At 48.5% G+C, this 25953-nt stretch overlaps 1 protein-coding gene across 5 annotated transcripts in view; it reads left to right on the forward strand.

Moving 5' to 3' along the window:
• The window catches only part of zmp:0000000660 (arf-GAP with Rho-GAP domain, ANK repeat and PH domain-containing protein 2), a 494698-nt gene that overhangs the window by 3688 nt on the left and 465057 nt on the right, over nt 1-25953 (forward strand). The window lies entirely within an intron of this gene.

Here is a 25953-nt window from a genome sequence, read left to right on the forward strand (position 1 = left end):
CCGTGTGCTTAACACTGCTAGGCTCTGTGTGTGTATTTTCAGCTTGGGAGTCGCCAGGTGTCGTATAACACCTCACAAATATTCCAAGGTCAGGTTCAAAGTAATAAAACGACACACCGATTAGTAAGTTCCAAACGATTAGTATTTATTATTACAAATATAATAAATACTCATGCACACGCTAAGGGACTAAGCTACAACTAAACTAAGCGATCAGAATACTTAACTAAACAGGAACAGGCAAGGTCAGGGAGCGAGGCCTTCGTTCCGATCTTGGTCTGCAACCTTCAGAGAGTGTGCTGGTCGCTGGGGGTCTAGTGGGGCTGGTTCGCGTAGCGAGCGTCGTATTGTCACTTACGGTTCGGCGGCTGTTGCTCAACGGCTGGAGTCAGGATACAAGTCGAAGTTCTGGGTCGAAGTCAAAGCCGGAGCACGAAAACAACAGACAGGACCATGTGTGGGGGTCTATCTTTATAGGGCCCCAATGTCCGTGCCTCTTTTGGGGCGGGCTTTCACCTTCAGGTATCGATTGGATCAGATCCTAATCGATATCTTTTGAATTCCCCCAATTTGAGGGTCTTTCCTCGATGGAGGGGGCGGTCTCTATGGTGGATACTTCTGGTGCCGCTCTGTCTGGACATCCACTTAAAGTATCTATTCAAAACCCAAATGTTGCCATTGTGTGTGCCCAGATCTGGATTGCCTCATTAATATGCAAAGCGTTTTGCTATTAACACCTTTGGTTTGAGATCTTCCACCTGGCCAGAAACTGGTTTTGCTGCTTGCAAAATGCTAATCAGTCTTTGCAGACTGCTGTCTTGGCTAAACTGCTTTTTCCCTGCAGTCTTAGCAATTCTCCATCTTGTTAGCCCAGTGTCCATTTTAGGTGGCTACAGCCCGCTGGCAGTTGTGCTGTGAAAGTGCCAGGATGGAATTTTCCTGTGCCGAGGATCGGGCCCATGAGTGCACTGCGCAGGTGCAGTGGGATGTGGGGGGTCCAAAGATCCCCTTATTGGTGAGTTTGGGCTTTAGGAGAGATTCGGGGGTCAGGCAAGCGGAGTTCACGGTGCAAGAAATGGGACTAAGTGTGGCCTCATTGGGGAACCCAGTTTCCTAATCTAATTGGTCTGGGTTCCGTAAGAGAATCCAGAACAAGAGGGCATAATCTTATAATTAGAGCTGTCCAGTAAATTGTAAAATCAGGAAGCATCTGTCGCACATAGGTAGTAGCAATATGGAATGTCCTCCTTTAAACGACTATAGATTCTGTGTCAGTTTACGTTTTTAAAACTGAGAGTCACTGTTTGTTTTTAGGCAGGGTCATCAAGGAATAAAGGTGAAAGATGGGATGAGTGGAGTTGCGACGCAGCTCTGCTTTGATCTGATTGAATGCAGGAATGAGTTCTATGGTTTTAGAATCACACGTTAAAAATCCTTTCCCTCCTTTTGGTTAAAACTACACTACTTTTCTTGAGAAATTACTAACATTTCCTTGGCTGCAAAATAAACACCACAATCTACAATTTTTATGCTTCAGTTTGAACTGATGAAAGGTGGAAGGAATGAACAACATGTCAGCGGTGTGATAGAGTTTCCTCACATTTGTAAATGTCATTTAAGTACAAGTTACGGCTCACTTATCTGTAAAAATCACACTGCCATATCATGGCGTGCCACCTTTTGCTAAGTTATTCCAAGCTTTATGTCTCCATAATTGTCATAGTTGCCAACATTCGTATTTGCGGTAGACAGTTGGCATTTGGACCCTAAGCTGCTCCATACATTTGGGAGTTCAAGCAGTCTTTCTTTACTTCTGACTGATTTCTCTCCAGTAATTTTCCCATTCACTTGTAGGAGCGACCATCCAGCCTGAAGCTCTGTGAAACAATGGGACTGTATCAGTCTTCATTCTCTCCCGTGATGTATCACAACTTCAGTCGCTGATGGTTTATCAGTCCTTATTGGCTCAACTTCAAAATGCCAATAATGCCAACTCTGCATCACTATTATTGCTACTCGTCTGTGAGATCACTGTTGGCACTCTCCAGTTGGGAAACATGTTTTTCAAAGTGCTTTCAAAATGTTCACTGAGTTTTAAAATTAGTCGAGTTAAATTTGGGCAGCACGGTAGCATGGTGGTTAGCATAAATGCTTCACAGCTCCAGGGTCCCAGGTCCCAGGTTCAGTTCCCGGCTGGGTCACTGTCTGTGTGGAGTCTGCACGTCCTCCCTGTGTGTGCGTGGGTTTCCTCCGGGTGCTCCGGTTTCCTCCCACAGTCCAAAGATGTGCGGGTTAGGTGGATTGGCCATGCTAAATTGCCCGTAGTGTCCTAAGAAGTAAGGTTAAGGGGGTGGGGTTGTTGGGTTACGGGTATAGGGTGGATACGTGGGTTTGAGTAGGGTGATCATTGCTTGGCACAACATCGAGGGCCGAAGGGCCTGTTCTGTGCTGTACTGTTCCATGTTCTATTTGTCAACTTGTATGACTACTTGAAGTACTTTGCAGCTCAGAGCTTGGTGCAAGGGGAATAGGTGGAAAGCAGAACATTGAAGAGAGGATGTTAGGCTAAGGAAAAGGTGCAATGAAAGAGGGAAATGGTCAGAGGCAGCCACTGTCTGGTCTTCTTACAAAAACACTGGACAGCATTGACATAGACTGCAGCTTTAGCATCCTGTGTCGCGCAGTGGAAGAAGAGACTTGGGCAGGTGCAATTAATTAGTTAATACTTGCCAGCATTACACTTTGTGAAGCCAGTTTTGGGTGTTTGTCATTTATTGAAATTATTTAATCTTTCCAAATTTGTTTTGCTGATTAAACCCACATTCATTTGAAAGCAGAGATCTGTTTTATTTTCTTAACCTGAGAAAGTTTGCTCACAGTTGATTTCACCTAATTTCATTTACTTTGGCTCACATTCAAGAGAAAATGAAAGTCTGGAGGTCTCCTAATTATTGTTTAGAATGTTCAATCTACTTTTGGTTGATATGTGACTGATGTGTTGAACAGAGCTACAGCATGAAACCATGTTCTTCAGTCAGGTTTACCTGTGGCATAGCTCCCCCTCCTCGGCAGTGCTCTGGCTGGATGACCTTTTGGTATTTATTATTTCTATCTCTTTTTTTTTTCCTGATATTGTTCGCATTGTGTAATGTGATGTCAGTTGAACTATGTATGAACTCCTATGTTCCAGTAATGTGAATGTATAGTTTCAAAGTGTCTTGCATTCAGTTGACATGGTTATGAGAGAATCCGATCTGTATTTCCACTTGCAAATACAGGTGGGTGAGGTATAATTAGTTTGTACAGAACAACAAGGGTTGCAGTGGTGTAGTTGGGCAGCACAGTAGCATAGTGATGGGTGGCATGTTAGCACAGTGGTTAGCATGTTGCTTCACAGCGCCAGGGCCCCAGGTTCAATTTCCGCTTGGGTCACTGTCAATGCGGAGTCTGCATGTTCTCCTCATGTCTGCGCAGATTTCCTCCGGGTGTTCTGCTTTCCTCCCACAAGTTCCGAAAGACGTGCTTGTTTGGCAATTTGGACATTCTGAATCTTCCCTCTTTGTATCCGAATCGGTGCCGGAGTTTGGCGACCAGGGGATTTTCACAGTAACTTCATTACAGTGTTAATATAAGCCTACTAGTGACAACAGTAAATTATTATAATGGTACTGTCTAGAGACCCAGGGTAATGCTCTGTGGACCCAGGTTTGAATCCCACTACAGATAGTGAAATTTGAATTTGATAAAAAAATCTAACGTCAATCATCATAAACTCCATCTGGTTCACTGAAACTCTTATCCGGTCTGGCCCAAATGTGACTGCAAATCCACAGCAATGTGTTGACTCTTAAATGCCCTCAGGAATGAAAAATATATGCTGGCCCAGTCAGCAACGCCCACATCACATGAACGAATTATAAAAAAACGTAGACAAATTATTTAGCAGATACAATGCTAGGAGCTAAGGCCAACCGTTGAAAATATATTTTCAAAGAACATTTGTGTCCTTCTCCGGCAATTAAAATGCTAATATTTCTTTGCCGATATCAGGATACCAAAGGCACTCTCCTAACATTGATTAAAGTCACTTGGTAGTACAGAAACAAGTATTGCTGAGAAAAGACTTCCCATGCCTTAACCAATCAGGATTGTATGAATTCAAACAAAAACCTGGTAGTTCACTGTTCCCTGCAGCATTCTCCATGGTAACACCTCTATGAATTAGAGTCCAACCAATCACGACTTGCCATCTTGTGCAGCATAAATTATTCTTCCCTTCTGAGATTTGGTATTCTTCTGTATCTGTCCTGATGAGTACAAAATGGAAAGATGCAACAGCATGTCTCCCTTTTAGGCCCATAATTTACATGCATCATGAAGCATTGTTCAAAGATTGTAGTTTAGATGGCAGTATAAAAGCCACCCGAAGCCAGGTCTCTCCCCCCCCCCCCCCCCACCCCACTACCACCACCAAAGCAAATGCCATTAATATGCACGCTTTCCAGGATATATAATTCCTTGATCTTCTGGGAAGTAGGCAACAGAAAGATTTGGTTGAGAACAGTGAGACAAGGTAGTGATTTCCACGTAGTTCAACCTGTTCTCTCAATTAAGGACTCATCAGTTATACGTCAGGTATGCAGCCCTCAGACTTACGGGGAAGGACTGGGCCATGATGGGGACAGTGATGAATGAATGGCTGGCTGGGAGATGGTGAGTTACTTTTGTGTGGGACGTGGGAGTTGATAGCAAGGCAGCTTTTGTTGCCCAACGGACTTGAGTTTTTTTAAAGCATTAGTGTCAGCCATCTGTCATAATATACATCTATGTATATAATGGAGTGCAGACAGGCAGTGATTGACACACAGGATGACCAGTAAGCACACAGAACAGAGCAGCCAATCACCAGACAGGACACGACCACTATAAAGCCAGAGGGCACCAGGTTTCCCTCTCTCTCTCTGGACCCAGCCACTGAGACAGTCAGAGTTCGTGAGCTAGCCAGTGCAAAACACCATGTGATAGCTAGTAAGTCTGGTCAGGCTAGTACTAGGTCTCCAGCCAAGTCAGTATAGTGTCAACCCACAGTTGAACATGTATATTAATTAAGATGTTAAATAAAATCATGTTGCATCTTGTCCAGTGTTAGAGGTCTGTCTCTCGCTACACTGCACCAAATGCAATCCACGTCGGCCCAGCCTGCCAATCACATCACCATGGAATGTGGTTGGTAGAGCTCAGGCCAAGTTGGGACAGCACCTTCCCTTTGTGATGGAAATTTTTGAACTAGTTAGATTTTTCATGACTTTCATAGAATTATCATAGAATTTACAGTGCAGAAGGAGGCCATTCGGCCCATCGAGTCTGCACCAGCTCCTGGAAAGAGCACCGTACCCAAGGTTAACACCTCCACCCTATCCCCATAACCCAGTAACCCCACCCAACACAAAGGGCAATTTTAGACACTAAGGGCAATTTATCATGTCCAATCCACCTAACTTGCACATCTTTGGACTGTGGGAGGAAACCGGAGCACCCGGAGGTAACCCACGCACACACGGGGAGGATGTGCAGACTCCGCACAGACAGTGATCCAAGCCGGAATCGAACCTGGGACCATGGAGCTGTGAAGTGATTGTGCTATCCACAATGCTACCGTGCTGCCCTATCTGGCATTGTTTCTGATTATTCTGTTTTCTGGTGGTCGCCTGCAATTGACTAAATTTATTTAATTTAAGTTTGAACTTATGACCTTTGGCTTGCCAGCTAGTACCAATTACTCCCAACGTACTCGAGTGGGAATGTGAGCATTGAAAACAATGTGTGGTGAACATGCAGTTAAATAGGTCAATGTGGTTGAGGTGTTGGCACTGATATTTTTCCAGAGTAGAGGCCATTCTGAGTTTGTGATTAAGGGAGAGTTCTTTTTAAAAATATATTTCTCTAAAGATGACTGCTATGCTTGGTGAGGTGAGGTTATGGGAATCTAGCGATAAAGATGCTGTGAAAGAGATAAGGATGTGGTAGAAAATAGCAAGCTCAAGGTCCTCCTGCTCTGACCGTAAGTCACTTCCTCTGAGAAATTCAGCTTTCGTGACATGCCTGAGGATGTGATGAAGTGCAATCTTGTTTTCTTTTCGTAATGATGATTGAGCAACTCCAATAGCCAACTGTAATTTTCGCTTACCTGAACTGTTTTCTCAACTCACAATTGTTTTGATTCAACACAATAATGTGTGCTGGTGACTGTTTTGGCAAAATCGGACTGCTTCTTGTTCCTTCCTCACGCATTCTCAGTGCGTTGATAACAAGGGTGTTTTCAATTTTCTTTAGTCGAGGAGCAAAATCCTGAGCAGTGACTTGCTGGAGGGGCAGTCTCGCGCACCTATTCTGCAGCACCGGAGTATATTTTCCTCCTTCCAATGCTGCCTATCTCTTTATCAAATTGGCTCCAATAGTATTTCCAGCAATCGGCATCCACCCACTATGAGACAAGGCTGAATGTGGATCAGCACAAGGGCCACAGATTGCCCTCAGGCTACATTACAACTATTCCTGGTGTCAACTAAATGAAGCACATCTGCTTTGTCTAGCCAATGGTATTGGTTGTGCGATTGAAATTGGGGAAATAGGAGAGGTTACAACGTGTGCTTGGTATTTTGGAGACTTTAGGTGTCATTAATGGTAAAGTTAAACAGCTACAGGTAATATTCTGGTAATACTATTGCAATTGTAGGCACACTATTGAATGCACGAAGAGGACTTGCCTGAGATTAAAATGTTAAAGTTGCCTTCTTTTTAGTCTTTTTAGCTTTTAAAAAGGGGCTGGTTTAGCTCACTGAGCTAAATCGCTGACTTTTAAAGCAGACCAAGCAGGCCAGCAGCACGGTTCGATTCCCGTACCAGCCTCCCCGGACAGGCGCCGGAATGTGGCGACTAGGGGCTTTTCACAGTAACTTCATTGAAGCCTACTCGTGACAATAAGTGATTTTCATTTCATTTTCATTTCAGAGTAACGTTATTGAAGTCCATACTTCATTGTTGCAGCAAATTCAAGAGGACTTCAGGGGGCTTTTTAGCACACTGGGCTAAATCGTGGGCTTTGAAAGCAGACCAAGGCAGGCCAGCAGCATGGTTCGATTCCCGTAACAGCCTCCCCGAACAGGCGCCGGAATGTGGCGACTAGGGGCTTTTCACAGTAACTTCATTGAAGCCTACGCGTGACAATAAGCGATTTTCATTTTTCATTTCATTTAAGATATACAAATGCACTGAAACATTGATTTTAATCAACAAAACATTTTAAAGTGTATTGATATTGCTTATTTATGTTGGAGGAGAATTGTGGTGAGGAACTGGTGAATGGAACGGGAGAGAAACGCAACTTAAGAAATAGGAGTGGGAATTGGCTAAATGACCCCTCAAACCTGTATTGCCAATCAATCAGACCGATTGATGTCAACCTCAACTCCACTTGCTCATATATCTTGGCCTTCAATATAATCAATAATGGGAGTATCCATAACACTGGGATTAGAAAATTCCCCAAAACACTCAACCTTCTGAGTGAATATATGTTTCCTCAGTCCTTGATGGCCAACCCCTTATTTTGACACCACACCTCCTAGTTCTAGACTGTTGAGCTAGGGGAAACAAACTTTCTGTGTCATACCCTTTAAAGTTTCGATAAGAGCAATTTTTACTTTATAGGCCCAAGTTACTAAGGATATCAACATTGGCTAATGCTTTAATCCCAGAAAGTTCACCCTTGATATCATTTTTCCAGGGTGCTTTTATTCCTCAATATAATGAATATTTAATGCAAATCCTTAAATACCATCTTTTTAAAACTTAGTCACCAGATGTTGACATTGTTGGCTGGGCAAGTATTTATTGCTCATCCCTAGTTGCCCTTGAGAAGGTGGTGGTGAGTTGCCGCCTTAAATCGCTGCAGCCCATGTAGGTACACACACAGTGCTATTAGTAAGTGAGTTTCAGGGTTTTTATCCAGTGGCAGGGACGGATATTCTCATGTCCTCTGGGACATCACCTGAAGACAGTGAGGATCCAAAGATTTCTGTCAAGGCCTCAGCAATTTCCTCCCTAGCCTCCTTCAGTATTCTGGGGCAGAATCCATCCGGCCCTGGGGACGTATCTACCTTAATATTTTTCAAAACGCCCAACACCTCGTCTTTTTGGATCTCAATGTGACCCAGGCTATCTACACACCCTTCTCCAGACTCAACATCCACCAATTCCTTCTCTTTGGTGAATACTGATGCAGAGTATTCATTTAGTACCTCGCTCATTTCCTCTGGCTCCACACATAGATTCCCTTGCCTATCCTTCAGTGAGCCAACCCTTTCCCTGGCTACCCTCTTGCTTTTTATATATGTGTAAAAAGCCTTGGGATTTTCCTTAACCCTATTTGCCAATTACTTCTCGTGACCTCTTCTAGCCCTCCTGACTCCTTGCTTAAGTTCCTTCCTACTTTCCTTATATTCTACACAGGTTTTGTCTGTTCCCAGCCTTCTAGCCCTGACAAATTCCTCCTTTTTCTTTTTGACGAGGCCGAAAATATCTCTCGTTATCCAAGGTTCCCGAAATTTGCCGTATTTATCCTCCTTCCTCACATGCCGGTCCTGAATTCCTTTCCACTGACATTTGAAAGCCTCCTACATGTCAGATGTTGATTTACCCTCAAACATCCTCCCCCAATCTAGGTTCTTCAGTTCCCGCCTAATATTGTATAATTAGCCTTCCCCCAATTTAGCACATTCACCCAAGAGACTCTTATCCTTGTCCACCAGCACTTTAAAACTTACTGAATTATGGTCACTGTTCCCAAAATGCTCCCCTACTGAAACTTCTACCACCTGGCCGGGCTCATTCCCCATTAACAGGTCTAGTACAGCCCCTTCCCTAGTTGGACTGTCTAGATATTGTTTTAAGAAGCCCTCCTGGATGCTCCTTCAAAACTCCGCCCCGTCCAGACCCTAGCACTAAGTGAGTCCCAGTCAATATTGGGGAAGTTGAAATCTCCCATCACAACAACCCTGTCGTTTTTACTCGTTTCCAAAATCTGTCTACCCATCTGCTCCTCTATCTCCCGCTGGCTGTTGGGAGGCCTGTAGTAAACCCCCAACACGTGACTGCACCCTTCCTATTCCTGATCTCTACCCACATAGCCTCGCTGCCCTCTGAGGTGTCCTCCCGTAGTATAGCTGTGATATTCTCCCTAACCAGTAGCGCAGCTCCGCCGCTCCTTTTACATCCCCCTCTATCCCGCCTGAAACATCTAAATCCTGGAACATTTAGCTGCCAATCCTGTCCTTCCCTCAACAAGGTTTCTGTAATGGCAACAACATCATAGTTCCAGTACCATTCCAAGCTCTAAGTTCATCTGCCTTACCTGTAATACTTCTTGCATTAAAACATATGCACTTCAGACCACCACCCACTGTTTTCAGCAACATCTCCCTGTCTGCTCTTCCTCAGAGCCATACTGGCCCTATTCCTTAGTTCTGCCTCCATTCTTTCACCTTCTGACCTATTGCTCCGTTACCCACCCCCCGCCATACTAGTTTAAACCCTCCCTCCCGACATGAATGCTAACATTGCATTTACCTTCCTAACTGCCGACTGGACCTGCACATTAACTTTAAGAGAATCGTGAACAAGGACTCCCCTTTGTGCTTCTGATTTCCTAAGCATCTTCTCATTTAGAAAATAGTCTATGCCTCCATTTCTCCCTCCAAAGTGCATAACCTCACTTTTTTCCACATTATATTCCATCTGGCACTTCTTTACCCACTCTCCTAGCCTGCTCAAGTCCTTCTGCAGCTTGCCTGCTTCCTCAAGAATACCTGCCCCTCTACAGATCTTTATATTATCTGCAAACTTAGCAACAGCGCCTTCAGTTCCTTCCTCCCGATGATTAATGTACATTGTGAAAAGTTGTGGTCCCAGCACAGACCCCTGAGGCACACCACTAGTCACCCGCTGCCATCCTGAAAACCTGAAAAAGACCCCATTATCCCCACTCTCAGCCTTCTGCCAGTCAGCCAACCCTCTATCCATGCCAGGATCTCTCCCTTAACACCATGGGCTCTTAACATATTCAACAGTCTCCTATGCGGCACCTTGTCAAAGGCCTTCTGGAAATCTAAATAAATCACGTCCACTGGTTCTCCTTTGTCTAACTTCCTTGCTACCTCCTCAAAGAACTCTAACAGATTTGTCAGGCATAACCGCCCCTTGACAAAGCCGTGCTGACTCAGTCCAACTTTATCATGCACTTCTAAGTACTCCGCACTCTCATCTTTAATAATGGACTCTAAAATCTTAACAATGACCGAAGTCAGACTAATCAGCCTATAATTTCCTGTCTTCTGCCTCCTTCCCTTCTTAAACAGTGGTGTTACATTAGCCACTTTCCAGTCCTCTGGGACCTGATTCCTGAAAGATTAACACCAATACCTCAACAATCTCCTGAGCTATCTCTTTTAGAGCCCTGGGGTGTAGTCCATCCAGTCCAGATGATTTATCCACCTTCAGACCTTTCAGTTTCCCCAGAACTTTCTCCTTCGTGATGGCCACTGCACTCACCTCTGCCCCCTGGTTCTCCTGGAGTTCTGGCATCCCACTGGTGTCTACCACCGTGACAACTTTGTTTCCTGTTAGTACTTTTCCAGTACACATTTTCCAGTGCCTCTCTCTTACCTTATACTGAAAAAAAAATCTTCTTTTACATTACTAGCTAGCTTGCACTCGTACTTCATCTTCTCCCCCTTATTGCCATTTTAGTTGTCCTCTGCACGCTTTTAAAGACTTCCCAATCCTCTGGCTTCTGACTAATCCTCACCACTTTGTATGCTTTTTCTTTAACTTTGGTGTTGTCCTTGACTTCCCTCATCAGCCATCGATGCCTTGTCCTCCCCTTAGCATGTTTCCTCCTCCTTGGGATGAATTTCTGTTGTGCCTCCTGAATAACTCCCAAAATCGCCTGCCTTTGCTGTTCCACTGTCTTCCCTGCTAGGCTCCTTTTCCAAGCAACTCTGGCCAGCTTCTCCCTCCTGTCTTTGTATTTACCCTTATTTAATTGTAATACCGTTACATCCGATTGCAGCTTCTCCCTCACAAACTGCGCGGTAAATTCTATCGTATTGTGGTCACTGCTATCCAAAGGATTCCTTCACTTTAAATTCCCTAATCCAGTCTGCCTCATTGCACATCACCAAATCCAGAATTGCCTGTTCCATAGTAGGCTCTGTCACAAGCTGCTCCAAAAAAACCATCTCTTAGACATTCCACAAATTCCTTTTCTTGGGATCCACCACCAACCTGATTTTCCCAGTCCACCTGCATATTGAAGTTCCCCCATGATTATTGTATTATTGCCGCCTTTACATGCCTTTTCCATCTCCTGATTTTTGCCCCACATCCTGACTACTGCTACGGGGCCTGTACATTACTCCCATCAGGGTATTTTTACCTTTGCGATTCCTCAACTCTACCCACAGAGATTCTATGCTTTCTGATCATATATCGCTCCTTTCTATCGATTTAACTTCATTCCTTACTAACAATGCAACCCTGCCCCTTTTGCCCATCTGCCTGTCCTTTCGTTAGGACATCCTTGTATATTTAGGTCCCAGCCCTGATCCCCTTGCAGCCACATCTCTGCGATGCCCACAACATCGTACCGGCCAGTTTCAATGTGCGCAACAAGCTCATTTACCATGTTCCGTATACTGCGCAAATTTATGTACGTTACCCTCAATCCTGCATTGACCACCTCCCTTTTCACACTTGTCAGCTTTTTTGTATCTTCTGGATCTCATCTACCAGCATTGTTATCTCTGCTCGCTCCGCCTTCTCCCTATGCGCCCAAATTGAAATAAACTCCGCTTAACCACCGCCTTGAGGTCCCCCACAGTGTGGCGGCTGTGACCTCCCCCATATCATTTAGCTCCCCGGACTCCCGAATGGCAGCCCTCACCCGCTCGCACACTTCCTCATCCGCCAATAGCCTCATATCCAACCTCCACTGCGGGCGCTAACCAGCCCCCCCCCCCCCTCCCCTTCCCTGTACCCTCTCAAATCCATCCAGTGCAGCGAGTGGTCAGAGACCATGATTGCCGAATACTCTGAATCAACCAACCCGCCAGCAAAGCCTTATCCAGCCCAAAAAAGTCAATCCGGGAATACACCGGTGCACGTGGGAGAAGTATGAAAATTCCTTCGCCCTCGGCCTCGCAAACCTCCACAGGTTCAACCCCCCCCCCCATGTGCTCCGGAGACCACTTCAGCGCCCCACTGCAACATCTTCCTTGGGCTCGACCGGTCCAAGCTCGGCTCAATAACCATATTAAAATCTCCCCAACCTCCCGATCAACTGATGCGATTCCAAGTCCGGAATCTTTCCCGGCTCAAAAAATCTACATCATCCCATAAACATTTACCAGAGCCACCGGCAACCGCTCCGGCTTCCCACACGCCATCACGAACCCCCGCCCCGGAGTCCGCAACAATATTCCACACCTCAAACACCAGCCGCTTATTCACCAGCACCACCACACCCTTCATTTCCATATCCAGTCCCGAATGGAACACCTGCCCTACCCATACTTTTCTCAACCATCTATGGCTAAAGCGCATCTCCTGCAGGAAGGCCATGTCCTCATTCAGACTCCTGAGGTGCACAAACACATGTGACCCGTTGACTGACCCATTCAGTTCCCTAACGTTCCATGTAACCAGTCTGGTTGGGGGCTCCCTGTCCTGCTCCCCTGCCGATCAGTCATACCTCTTTTTGGGTCAGCTCCTGGCTCTTTTCACGCGAACCTCCAGGCCCACCATCAGATGTCCACCGACATTGGTCCTTTTCCAACCACGCCACATCAACCACATGCTTGTCAGCAACCCTCCCACCCCCCAATCTTAAACAAACCATCAACCCCCCCCCCCCCCCCCCCCCCCCCCCGCGCCTACCTCCTGACAACCCTCTCTTGCATTGCCATTAAGTAGCCCACCCAGCTAGCATGGTGGCCCCCACCAAGGCCTCCAAACTCCAGACCCCCTCCCCCTAATTTTTCCCCCCTGTCCATACTTTCCTAATGAGCTGCAATAGGTGCACCCATCCTTGATATTACCCCATCAACAGCCTGCCCTCCATAAACCCTGCCATCAAAATAAAGGAAACACTTCAGAAGCAAAACAATTTTTGAAAACAAACAAACAAACACACGCACAAGCTTCTCCAAGTTCAATGTCCTTGCTCTCCTCCCAGTCTATTGTTCCGTCATGAACTCCATCGCTTCTCTGGTGTGCCAAAATAGTACCCCTGCTTCTGGAAAGTCACAGAAGCAGGCCAGGTACATCCCCTTTTTAAAGAGCCGGTTAAACCCGGCCCCCCCTCTTTGCCATTTCTGCTCCCAAGTCTTGGAACACACAAGCTCATTCCGTTCCCAGGTGCACGTCTTCGTCTGTCTCAGCCATCGGAGGATCTTCTCTTATCCAGAAAGCGGTGCAACCGCACCACCATCGCCCTTGACGGCTCACCGCTTGCGGCCTCCTCATCAGCGCCCTGTGCGCTCGGTCGACCTCCAGGGGCTGGTCAAAGCCGCCTCCCCCATCAACTGCTCCAACATTTTGGCTGCATATGTGCCGGCCTCTTCACTCTTGGACATCCCCACAATCCTCAGATTTTGTCTTCTGGAGCAGTTTTCAAGATCCTCCACCTTCTCCTTCAGCCTCTTCAGGGTCTCCCGCATCACCCCCACCTCAGCCACCAATGAAGCCAGCTGCTCCTCGTGCCCTCCTACTGCCTAATATCCACTTTCTAGATCACCCGATCCAAGGATTCCAGCCTCTGTTCCACTCTCTTGATCCCCTATTAATCGGCTACACTACTCTGGCCAGGTTCTCCAGGGCCTCCTTCCTCTGTTGTCTGAACTTTGTGTTCAAAAACTTCACCAACTGCTCCATTAACCACTGGGCAGGCAGGCCAGCCGCTTTCCCTCTGTCGTCATATCCTGTGTTGTACCATAAAGACTCTCCTGTTCCAGCAGTCACGCTCCACTCCTGGTTCGTGGATCCATCCACCAGCCACACTGGAGGTGTAACATCTTCTTCAGGCACTACTGCACCTCTTGCCATCAAATATTTTGCCTTTCAGTCGGGGTAAAGACCAAAATATACCGCCTTGAGCGGGAGCCACCAAATGTGACACTGCTTACTCCATTGCTGCCGCAGGACGTCCGTGGACTCTGTCCTTGAGGTGGACCGTCAGTAATCGCTTGACCCTACCCTGGAGTTACTTGCGAGAAGCTACAGACATAGTTTCATTTGATATCAACAGCGAAAGTGGTGAGCCAGCTCCACGCTCGAGGGCGACATTTTATGAACAAGGGGAAAATGCCAGTTGCCTTTTAGATCATCAGCTGAAGCATCAGGCTACTTCTGAGGAGATTAAGGGACTTGGTTGGCAGTTTGGTTCCTGCCCCGTCTAAAGTCAATGCGGCTTTTGAAACTATCTATAGGGATCCCTACTCCGAGCCCCCGAAGGAGGATTCAACGATGGAAGAGTTTTTGGATGGATTATTCTTTCCATTAGTGGGAAGAGAGAGGCAGGAGAAGTTGGAATCCCCCTTGGGCCCTGAGGAAATTATGAAATGTATTGGGTTAATGCAGACGGGTGAAGCTCCCACCCTGATGGATTACCCATTGAGTTTTACAAGACGTTTCTACGTCAGTTGATCCCGTCAGCATTAGTCCTGTTCAATGACTCGTTGTCCCGGGTTCCATTGGTCATTATACTGGTGCAGGCTTCTATTTCCCTGATACTGAATAAGGACAAGAAGCCTATAGAATGTGGGTCCTTCTCACTAATTTTGCTTTTGAATACAGACGGTAAATTGGTCTCAAAGGCGCTGCGGTTGGAGCCCTGCCCTCCAGAGGTGATCACGGAAGACCGGACAGGCTTTGTTAAGTGTCGGCAGTTGTCGGCCAATAATCATTCGCTGGTAAATATTGTTCTTTTCCCCTCTCTTGCGTCCAAACCAGAGGTGATTGTGTCCATGGATGCCAAAAAAACATTTGATAGAGTGGAGTGAGATCCTAGCGAGGTTTGGCTTTGGGCAAAAGTTCATTTCTTGGATGTGTTTGCTGTCTAGGGCCCCCACTGCTGGTGTCTGCACTAAGATGATGAGATTAGGGATGGTATTGAACAGGGGTATGAGGCAGAGATGATCTTTGTCTCCGCTTCGGTTTGTTTTGGCAAATGAACCACTGGCTATAGCACTAAGATCCTCCAATAAGTGGAAGGGTATAAATCACGGAGGGAGTGCAGGGTGTCCATGTATGTAGATGATCTGTGCTTTATATCACGGACCCAGTCTCCACTATGGATGAGATAATGAAGGATTTTTGGCCCCTTCTCTGGTTATATGTTGAATTTGGATAAGAGCAAATTCTTTCCGGTTAACCACCCCCCAACCGCCCCCCAGGGAGGGGTGCCTATCTGGGAATGGTGCCTCTCCTGGCCAGATATAGCTTTTGTTATCTGGGAATCCCGGTGGCGCACAATTGGCGCTAGTCTGGTGAATGGGGTCAAGTCTGACTTGCAGAAGTAGTTAACCTCCCCTTATCCTTGGCCAGCAGGGTCCAGTCCGGAGGTTTTTATTTAATTTTCAATGTCTCCCCACCTTTATCCCTGAATCCTTTATTGCTAGAGTTAACAAGTTAGTGCCCTCTATTATTTGGGTGGGCAAGACCGCAGAGTTCCATAGAGGGATAGACAGGTGGTTTAGCTTTACCCAATTTGTTATTATTATTGGGCTGCTAATATTGAGAAAGTTATTGGGTGGCTTTGTGATCCGAGTTACATTTGGGGCAAATGAGGTGAGTTTGTCGGGGCTCTAGTTAGGGTACTTTAGTGACTGTCTCGCTTCCAACCTCTCCTGCGAGATTTTTTTTGAATTCGGTGGTGGAGACCACGCTGAGGATCTGGAAGCAGTTCAGATAGCATTTTAAATTTAGCTCCGTGTCGTTGTTGGCCACTATCTGTAGTAATCATCTCTTTGTGCTTGCGAGCTTAGACTTGACATTTAGGACATGGGAGGGGAAGGGTCTATTTTGGATGAGGAGATATGTGAGGCTCTTGGGATCATAGGGTTAACTCCAGGTCCTTCTATGCTTGGCTTAATTTAATCCAGTTCAAGGTGATGTACAGGGCTCATCTGTCAAGGTGAGGATGAGTGTTTTATTTCTTGGAGGTGAACGCCAGGTGTGAGTGGTTTTCTTCAGGGCCAGCTGATCATACGCACATGTTCTGGTCATGTCCCAAGTTGTTAAGCTTTTGGGTCTCTTTCTTTAACATCATGTCAGGCATTCGTTGTGTCGAAATGGAGGAAATAGCTCGGGTCATGAGATAATTCTTTGTATCCTCTCTGGCTACAGTGATGGAGAATAGCTAATGTTCTTCCTATGTTTAAGAAGGATAGCAAGGATAATCCAGGAAATTACATGCCGGTGAGCCTTACGTCAATGATAGGGATAATATTCTTCGATTCTTCGAGACAGGGGTTTACTTCCATTTGGAAGCAAATGGACGTATTAGCGAGAGACAGCATGGTTTTGTGAAGGGGAGGTCATGTCTCATTATCTTGATCGGATTTTGCGAGGAAGTGGCGAAGGTGATTGATGAGGGTAGGGCAGTGGATGTTGTCTAAACGGACTTCGGTAAGGCCTTTGACAAGGTTCCTAATGGCAGACTGGTACAGAAGGTGAAGTCACATGGGATCAGAGGTGAGCTAGCAAGATAGATACAGAACTGGCTCGGTCATAGACGCGTGGGTAGCAGTGGAAGCGGGTTTTTCTGAATTGCGGGCTGTGACCAGTGGTGTTCCACAGGAACCTTTATTGTTTGTAACGTACATAAATGATTTGGAGGAAAATGTAACTGGTCTGATTAGTAAATTTGCCAATGATACAAAGGTTGGTCGAACTGCGGATAGTGAGCAGGACTGTCAGAGGATACCGCAGGATATAGATCGTTTGGAGAGATGTCAGATGGAGTTTAATCCAGACAAATGTGAGGTAGTACATTTTGGAAGGTCTATACAGGTGGTAATTATGCAGGAAATGGCGGAACCCTTAAGTGGATTGACAGGCAGAGGGATCTGGGTGTACAGGTCCACAGCTCACTGAAAGTGGCAATGCAGGTGGAGAATGTAGGCAAGAAGGCATTCGGCATTCTTGCCTTCATCGGCTGGGTCTTTGAGTATAAAGATTGTCAAGTCACTGCAGCCGTATAGAACCTTATTTAGGCCATGCTTTGAATATAGTGTTCAATTCAGGTCACCACACTACCAGAAGGATGTGGAGGCTTTGGAGAGGGTGCAGAAGAGGTTTACCAGAATGTTACCTGGTATGGCATGCTTTAGCTATAAGGAGCGGTTGGATAAACTCTGTTTGTTTTCACTTGAATGACAGAGGTTGAGAGGCGACCCGATAGAAAATTATGAGGAGCATGGACAGAGTGGATAGTCAGAAGCTTTTTCCCAGAGTGGAAGAGGCAATTATTAGGGGACATAGGTTTAAGGTGCGATGGGGAAAAGTTTAGAGGAGATGGACGAGGGAAGTTTTTTTTACACCGAGTGCCTGGAACTCGTTGCAGGTGGAGGTGGTGGAAGTAGGTACGATAGTGATGTTTAAAGGGCGTTTTGACAAATACTTGAATAGGACAGGAATAGAGGGATATGGACCCTGGACGTATAGAAGGTTTAAGGCTAGGTGGGCAGCATGGTCGACCCAGGCTTGGAGGGCTAAAGTGCCTGTTCCTGTGCTGTACTTTTCTTTACTTTTTGAAATGGAGCCTTGTCCACTGGTGGCCATTGTCAGGAGGTCTGATTCGCCAGTGCTGCAGACAGAGGTGAAGGCAGATGTCATCGCCTTTGCCTCATTAATAGCCCTGAGGAGAGTTCTACTTGGGGGGGGGGGGGGGGGGGGGGGGGGGAGTCTCCTCCTCTGCCCACTGCCCACTGCCTCAGCCTGGGTGGGTGACCTCATGAAGTTTCTACATTTAGAGAGGGTCAAGTACACCATTAGGGTGTCAGTAGAAGTGTTCTACCTAAGATAGCAGTCATTCATTTCCGTTTTTAAGGAGTTAGGCACCGTCAGTGTTTAAGGCAGTTTTGGTTAGTTCAGTGTGGGGGGTGGGGTCGGATTGGAGGTGCTCTTGACTATTGGTTGTGTTCTTTGTACATCGTAACTTGAAGCATCTGTTTTATATTGTTATACTGTTTTCTGGTGGAAAAGCTTTTAATAAAAATTTTTTTTTACAAAGTAGGTTTTTGTTTCTTGGCTCCATCACCTGCCACAGACCCAGTTTAGCAGCTATGTCTTTTTAGGACTTGGCCAGTTCAGTCAGGAGTGGTGCTGCTGCTGAGCCACTCTTGGTGATGGGCATTGAAGTCCCAGTCTGGCTCACCCAGAAGACCTTCTGTGACCTTAACACACTCAGCTCTGCTTCTAATTGGTGTTCAATATGGATCAGTATTGATAGGTGGTAATCAGCAAGATGTTTCCTTGCCCATATTTGACCTGATGCCATGATACTTCACGGTCCGGAATCGATGTTGAGAACACACAGGGGAACTCTCTCCCAACTGTATATCACGGTGCTGCCACCTATGGTGGATTTGTCCTGACAGTGGCCTAGGATATACCCATGGATGGTGATTGTAGTGTCTATGGTCTTGTCAGGTATGGTTCAGTAAATATGATTACACCAGGCTGTTATTTGACTACCCTGTGGGACAGTTCTCCCAATTTTGGTACACACCCCCAGATATTATTATTTTTTAAAATTTAGAATATCCAATTCATATTTTCCAATGAAGGGGCAATTTAGAGTGGCCAGTGCACCTATCCTACACAACTTTGGGTTCCGGGGGCGAAACCCACGCAAACATGGGGAGAATGTGCAAACTCCACATGGACAGTGACCCAGAGCCGGGATCGAACCTGGGACCTCGGCGCCGTGAGGCAGCAATGCTAATCACTGCGCCACCGTGCTGCCCGCCCCGTCGATATTATTAGGGAGGACTACGGGCCTGAATTTGCCTTCTGGTGCCTCGGCCATCCACTGACTACCACTAATTATTAGCAACTGTTATAACTTTTAATTTAATTTCCCAATCTCCCTGTGTTGGGGGCGGTTCTCCGCGGCGAGGACCAAGTGCCCACGCCGTCGTGAATGCCGTGCATTTCACGACCGCGCAAACGGGCCTACACCGCAGCCAATTCACTGCATGCGAGGGGGCCAGCAGCAGCGCCGCGAGGAACGCGGTGTGCGGAGCGCTGGAGCGGTGGCGTCATTCCGCGGCGCCACGATGACGCCACGCCACGTATAAGGAAGTGCGCAGGGCGCAGAGAAACACCGGGGGACGACATGGAGAAGCCCCGTCGTGCCGCACCCTGCTTCAGGGACAGTGACCTGGAGTCACTGTTAGATGCAGTGAAGGAGCACAGGGCTATCCTCTACCCAAGATGTGCACAACGGCAGCCAAGAAACACCATGAGGCATGGATGGCGAGAGGTGGGGGGCTGCCGTTAGCGGTGTGGGGCACATCCCCCGCATGGGGGAACAGTGCAGGAAGAAGCTGCACGAGGGCGGAGACCCACCCTGAGCAATGCCCCCCCCCCAAAGGGCAAGACAGCGCATAATTTCCGGGAGGGTGCCACCAGAGGTGGATCTCCCCAGCTGCACCCCCTAACCCTCTACGAGCAGCAGGCACTGGACCTTGCCCCTTGCCGGGGGAGCCGCCAGCCGGGAGGTTGCGCCGTGCCAGGTCGGAGGCAAAGCTCCAAGTGAGAATCCATTGTATTCATGCAGTCTGTCATCCGATCTCTGTCCCCACCCTCTCCTCACACCCCACTGCCTGACACTGCACCACCCCACAGTCCACACCCTCACACCCCACCGCCTGACACTGCACCACCCCACAGTCCACACCCTCACACCCCACCGCCTGACACTGCACCACACCATAGTCCATGCCCTCACTATGCACCCCCTCAACTCCTAACAAACGACGACGCAAGACTAACAAGACCTGCCTTAATGTGTTATCCAGGGCCACACGAGCACTGCCGTGGGACCGACCGTTCACCACGCCGACATGCAGCACCAACCTCTTCCGACTGCAGTGTCCATCCAGACAGATGAGAAGGACAACGGGCAGGAGGGCCATCCTCTGCGGCACACTGAGGCCTGACGCACAAGAGGACAGACAGAGACGTCAGGACGGGCGATTATGACTCATATGAAAGTGTGACGGACGGGGAGGGGACAGCTAGTCCGGACAGTGACGCACCGAGGACGTTGCGGCATTTGAGGCACGGGGACACGGAACCTCGCACCGGCCGTGGTCGAAATCCAGTGGGCCACAGCTCCACACAGGAGACAGAGCTGGGGACAGACGAAGACCTAGTGGCCGTGGCACTGCTGTCACCCACACCCCCCAACATCGCAGATGCACTCACCTCGTTTGGGCAAGTTAGTGGCGAGGCATCTGGTACACATTCTGGTGCGCACCGCACAGTCAAACCGGTACAGCAGGAGGGCAGGCCAGGCCCTGCACCCAGCTGCTGCCCAGACGGCTCTCGCTTTCCTGGCCATCCCAAGCCCACCCACAGACCCGATGCAGTTGACACCCCAGTGACCAGACAACGGGATGACGGGTGTCTTCCGGCAACTGCAGATGGAGCTGGAGAAGTCCATCCGCGTCCAGGAGCAGGGAGGGTTGCCGGTCATGGCTGCAACCCAGGCCGACACCGCACGGGACATGCCTCCTCCCGCACCGCCGTCCCTTAGAGAGGCCCGGAGGCCAATTGGCTCCCCGAGGGAGGAGGAGGTCCCGGTGCCTATCCCTGTAGCCACAGCAAGGGAGGAACCGGAGCACTCGCACTCCCCCCGTCATGTCCCTGGTTGCATTTGATGGGCAGCGGGCAGAGGAGGGTGTTACCATGCCACCCAGCACGCCCGGCGAGCAGGCTGGCCCATCCAGGCCGGGCCGCCCCAGGAAGCGCACGCCGATGGTAAGCCAAGTCGAAGGGCAGGACTCTCAGCAGTCCGCCTCCATTCCTGCTATACCGTCTGGGGGAACACCTAGACGCAGCGGTAGGGTCTGTAAGGCCAAAAGGTTAGGCACGTAGTAAGTTGGCACGGGTGCAGGGAACAGATTAGTTCAAGGGCTAGGGCACGTGTGTTACACTTTCACTATAAATGTTGCTACTCCAAACCTCCTTGCGTCTGTACTTTGTCCGGGCTTGGGGGTGTGGGGGGTTAGGGGAGAGAAGCGGGGATGGGCGGTGTGGGAGGGTTGGGGGGGGAAGCAGGGGTGGCAGTGTGGGGGGGATTGGGGGGGGGGGGAATGGAGGTGGCAGTGTGGGGGGGTTTAGGGGGGAAAAGCGGGATGCCCACTGACAGTTCTGACCGAGGATCATCGCAAGGGTGAGGCCGGGAGTGGACTCCACCCCAACACCAAACACGCCTTGTCCTCCGTGTGACAACGCCCTTTGCCCCACATGGACATGTGATGGAGTGTCCCTGACGCATAGAGGGGACACCGAGGTGGTGGTGTTCAGAAATGGCCATGAGTCAGACGGTCAGTAGCGATTTGTAGCTCACAGCTCATCTCAGAGTGGGTTGTCATCATCCAGCATGGCAGTGTTCACACCTGCTTACGGAGGTAGCAGTCTACCGACAGTGACAAGGTGCCGCAGGTGTAGTGCGGCGTGATGGTGGTGCTGTGTCTGGTAGGGTTGGGCGTTGTTGCGGGATGTGTGTGAGGGGGGTGCTGGGTGGTGCCAACGCGCGCGGTCAACGGTGCCAGTGCCTTGAACGATGCCCTCCCCCTAGTGAACGAACCGTGCAGCAATCAGCGCATCTCGTGCTCGCTGCCCCAATCGGTTCCATCGTGCGTCCACTCGGCCGTACCCCGCGCCCCGATGGTATCTGTGCCCCGCCGCCCTCCCCCTCTCCTCTTCCACCACCTCCTCCTCCTCCTTCTCATAATCAGCGTTGGTGGCCTTTTCGGCCTCACGTGCGTCCGCATCCTCCATCACATTGCCACTCTGTTGGGCAATGTAGTGCAGAACGCAGCAGGTGACGACGATCCATCCGACTCTGTCAGGGTTGTATTGCAGGGTGCCCCCTGATCGGTCCAGGCACCTGAAGCTCATTTTGAGGACACCCCTGGTTGCTGCGTGCGCCTCATTGTACCGGCGCTCCGGGTTGGTCTGTGGCCTCCGTATGGGCATCATTAGCCACGGCTGCAATGGATAACCCCTGTCGCCCAGCAACCAGCCCCTCATCCAGGGTGGGTGACCCTTGAAAATTGCGGGGATGAACGACTGTGCCAATATAAAGGCATCATGCACGCTTCCTGGATATTGGGCTCACACGAGCATGATCCTCAACCCCTGGTCGCACGCCACCTGTACGTTGATCGAGTATGCCGCCTTCCTGTTCATGAAGATGTCCCTGTCCCGTGGTGGTGCACGCAGGTCGACATGAACACCATCCACGACGCCCTGTACCATCGGTTTGCCGGCCACCTCGACGAATTGCGATGCCCTGGCAGCCTGGTGAGCGTGGTCCTCCGGGAAGTTGAACCGTCCCGTGACTGCTTAGAGGTCATTGGTTACTGCCCAGATGCACCGGTGCACCAAGGCCTGACTAATCCCGTCCAAGTCCCCACTCGGCGACTGGAAGGAGCCGGTCGCCAAAAGATTCAGGGCCACAGTTACCTTCACCCTCACGTGGGGACGGGAGAAGAGGGGGGGGAGTGGGGAAGGGAGGGGGCGGGGGGGGGACGGTCTGGCGCGGATGGTGGATGGGGCCGCATCGCTCGGCCAGCAGACTCCTTCACCTTGGCGCCGGTTTGGTACGATGTCTTCGCAACCCTCCTGCTGCCGCACTCCATCGGGGGTTCTCTGTCCAGTGGCCAACCGTTGGTTGCCCCCCGCCCAAACCCGCAGGATGGTGGGATCATTTGACCCGCTCCGTCCCCCTTCCCAGGACCACAACACCGCCACCGTCCACAACCCCATTTCCCCCTTCCGTGTACTCCCTCACGCAACCTATCCTCGTTGGCCTTGTCGTCGCCCATCCCAGACTGCCCCCGCCTCCCCCCAATCACCGGCTGCGGACACTATTTCCTGGTTGCCGGGATGGGCCTGCCTACTTACCTCCCTCTTCTGCATCGTCAGCCAGGACGACTGGCTGCCGATTTTATTTTGCAGGGGTGAACGGCGACGGCATGACCTGGGGTCACGTCGTCGGGACTTCGGCCCATCCGGGCCGCAGAATAGCGGGGGCCTGTGTGAAGCGCCTCGATTGCCCTCTCGGCAGATTCTCTGAAATGCGCAGCGCAGATCACGATGAAGCCGTTCCCCCCAGTTGAGAGAATGGCGGGATGGCGTCGGACCGGCGTTGCGCCGGAAAATGGCGTAAACATCGATTCTCCAGTACGGCGCGGCATGGGAGAATCGCGCCTGTTAACTCCTATTTAATAAAATCGCTTTATTTCAGTTCAACATTTCAGTTTTGGTCTTGTGTTCAAGACAGTGTCAATGTGAAATACATCATACTGTGAACATTCTTTCCCAGACGATCCTTTTATACAAGATTGCTAATTAACCCTGCCTCATTGCACAAGATATGATCTAAAATAACCTCATCCATGGTTTGTTCCACAATGTGTTCTGGGAAATTGTCTTGATTGCACTCTTATAAACTTGTCCTGTTGTCTACTTTTTGCCAGTTTAATGAGTCCGATTTATGTGAAGATGCAAGTCCTCCACCAGTATTGCATTGCCTTTATTACAAGCTTATTTTTTGTTTAATGCTCAGTCAAACAGTATGACCCCAGGCTGGGGCCTATGATCGACTCCCAACAGTGTTTTCTGCAACTCGTTATTGCTTATCTCTACTCCTACTGATACTGTTGAGGGGAGAGTTGGCAGGAGGCTGAATGTGACAGCACCAGTTGATGAGCTGTTGCAGTTTTGTGACAGCTCATCTAAAATGATGTATTGTGTGGTTTATGCTGTAATTTACTGAAAAGCAACAAATATGAGGGTGTGCAAAAGAGGTCGTAATACAATCGAGTTGCTTCATGGTCTAAAATGTTGCCTGACCACGTAGCTCAGCCTGAGAATACATTTTCGAGGTGATTTTGTGCTCTTCGTTTTAAAACTGCATTGACAGGCAATGTGACCACAGTTGATGCTATGCTACAGTGCAGTTGTCTGACTGGAATCTGTGCTCCCTTGCAAGTGCAGCTGGGAGAATAGGGTCAGGAAATATATTTACATTTTTTTTTCAATAAATTTAGTGTACCCGATTAATTTTTTCCAATTAAGGGGCAATTTAGCATCTTTGCGTTGTGGGGGCGAAACCCACGCAAACACGGGGAGAATGTGCAAACTCCACATGGACAGTGACCCAGAGCCGGGATCAAACCTGGGACCTCGGTGCCATGAGGCAGCAATGCTAACCAGTGTGCCACCATGTTGCCCCATATATTTACATCTTTGATATATAAAAGAGGTTCATTTAAAAAAAAACCTGCTGCAGTGTTCTCCAATCACATGATTCTTGCAAATTTGAGTTTTTCCTCCCCCTAATAGTCACCCTTCTTTATTCGCATGCTTTTGCTGACCCCTGCAAACTTCCACTGGTGATGTCTGCCTTACAGTATTTCCAGGCTACTAGATGATCAGGGTGGGGCAGCCACTATATCCGATCCTGTGTTCTCGATGTCCGTTTATATATCATTTCCATTCGACAGTGATCAGGAGCAGAAAATAAAAGAAAACGAAGATTTGCATATACATGTATTATGTATTTTCTTTTCTTTTCATGTACTAAATGATCTGTTTGAGCTGCACACAGAAAAATACTTTTCACTAGGTACACGTGACAATGAACAAATCCAATGCAATATATAATGTAGCACTTTTCACAATCACTGGAAATCAAGAAGTTTTTCAGCCAGTGAAGTACTTTTGGCATCATTTTTATAATGTAGGAAACTGGCAGCCAATTTGCACACCGCATTCTCCCATCAGCAATAATGTGACAATAACAAGAATAGCTGCTTTTGTGGTGTTTTGAGGGATGAATGTTGGCTGGGACACTTGGCCTACTCCCTCCTCTTCTTTGAAATAGTACCAATAGATGGTTTGCATCTACCTAATCAAACATCTGTGGTCTTGGTTTTAACTTCTCATCCGAAATATAGGACCACCAGTGGTGCAGCACCCCCTCAGTACTGCACTGGCGTGCCAGCCTTGATCTTTGTGCTCAAGCCTCGGACTGCTACTTGAACCTGAAACTTAGTGACTTATGCTAGAGTGCGACAAACTGAGCCATGGCTAACATCTTAAACGAGGCTGATTTTTTTTTCTCCCTCCATAGCACAGGGTAACCAAGGGCCATGGTCGCACTCCAACTACTCCTGAGATCACAAACATAGCCAGCCTGAGTGTAAGATCTAAGATCCCACACCGTGTCTTTCTCTTGTTTCTTCCTCCTTGCGTAACTGCTCGGGATCGAGGGTGACTTTCTTCCACTCCAGTTCAGTGACTTCAGAGATGGCTGTGGAGTCTAATGTGTGATTTACAGACTCTACTCTACTACATGCAAGGCATGCAGTGCTTAAAGGGTCGATTGGATGAGTTATTGGGAAGTTTGTGCACCTCCTCTGACACTGCAGCTTATCATTTGCATGTTACTGAAAAAGATTTTCTATGTGCTTGGTGCCTTCAAATATTGGTTGGTCACAAGCTAGCGACTCCCATGAGTTGAAGGGATATTTGACCTCATCCCGACAATGTTTCTGTTGTCCTGGGATCCTCCTGCAATAACTGAGTTCAGAG

This window comes from Scyliorhinus canicula, chromosome 3 (assembly GCF_902713615.1).
Source record: "Scyliorhinus canicula chromosome 3, sScyCan1.1, whole genome shotgun sequence".
NCBI lineage: Eukaryota > Metazoa > Chordata > Chondrichthyes > Carcharhiniformes > Scyliorhinidae > Scyliorhinus > Scyliorhinus canicula.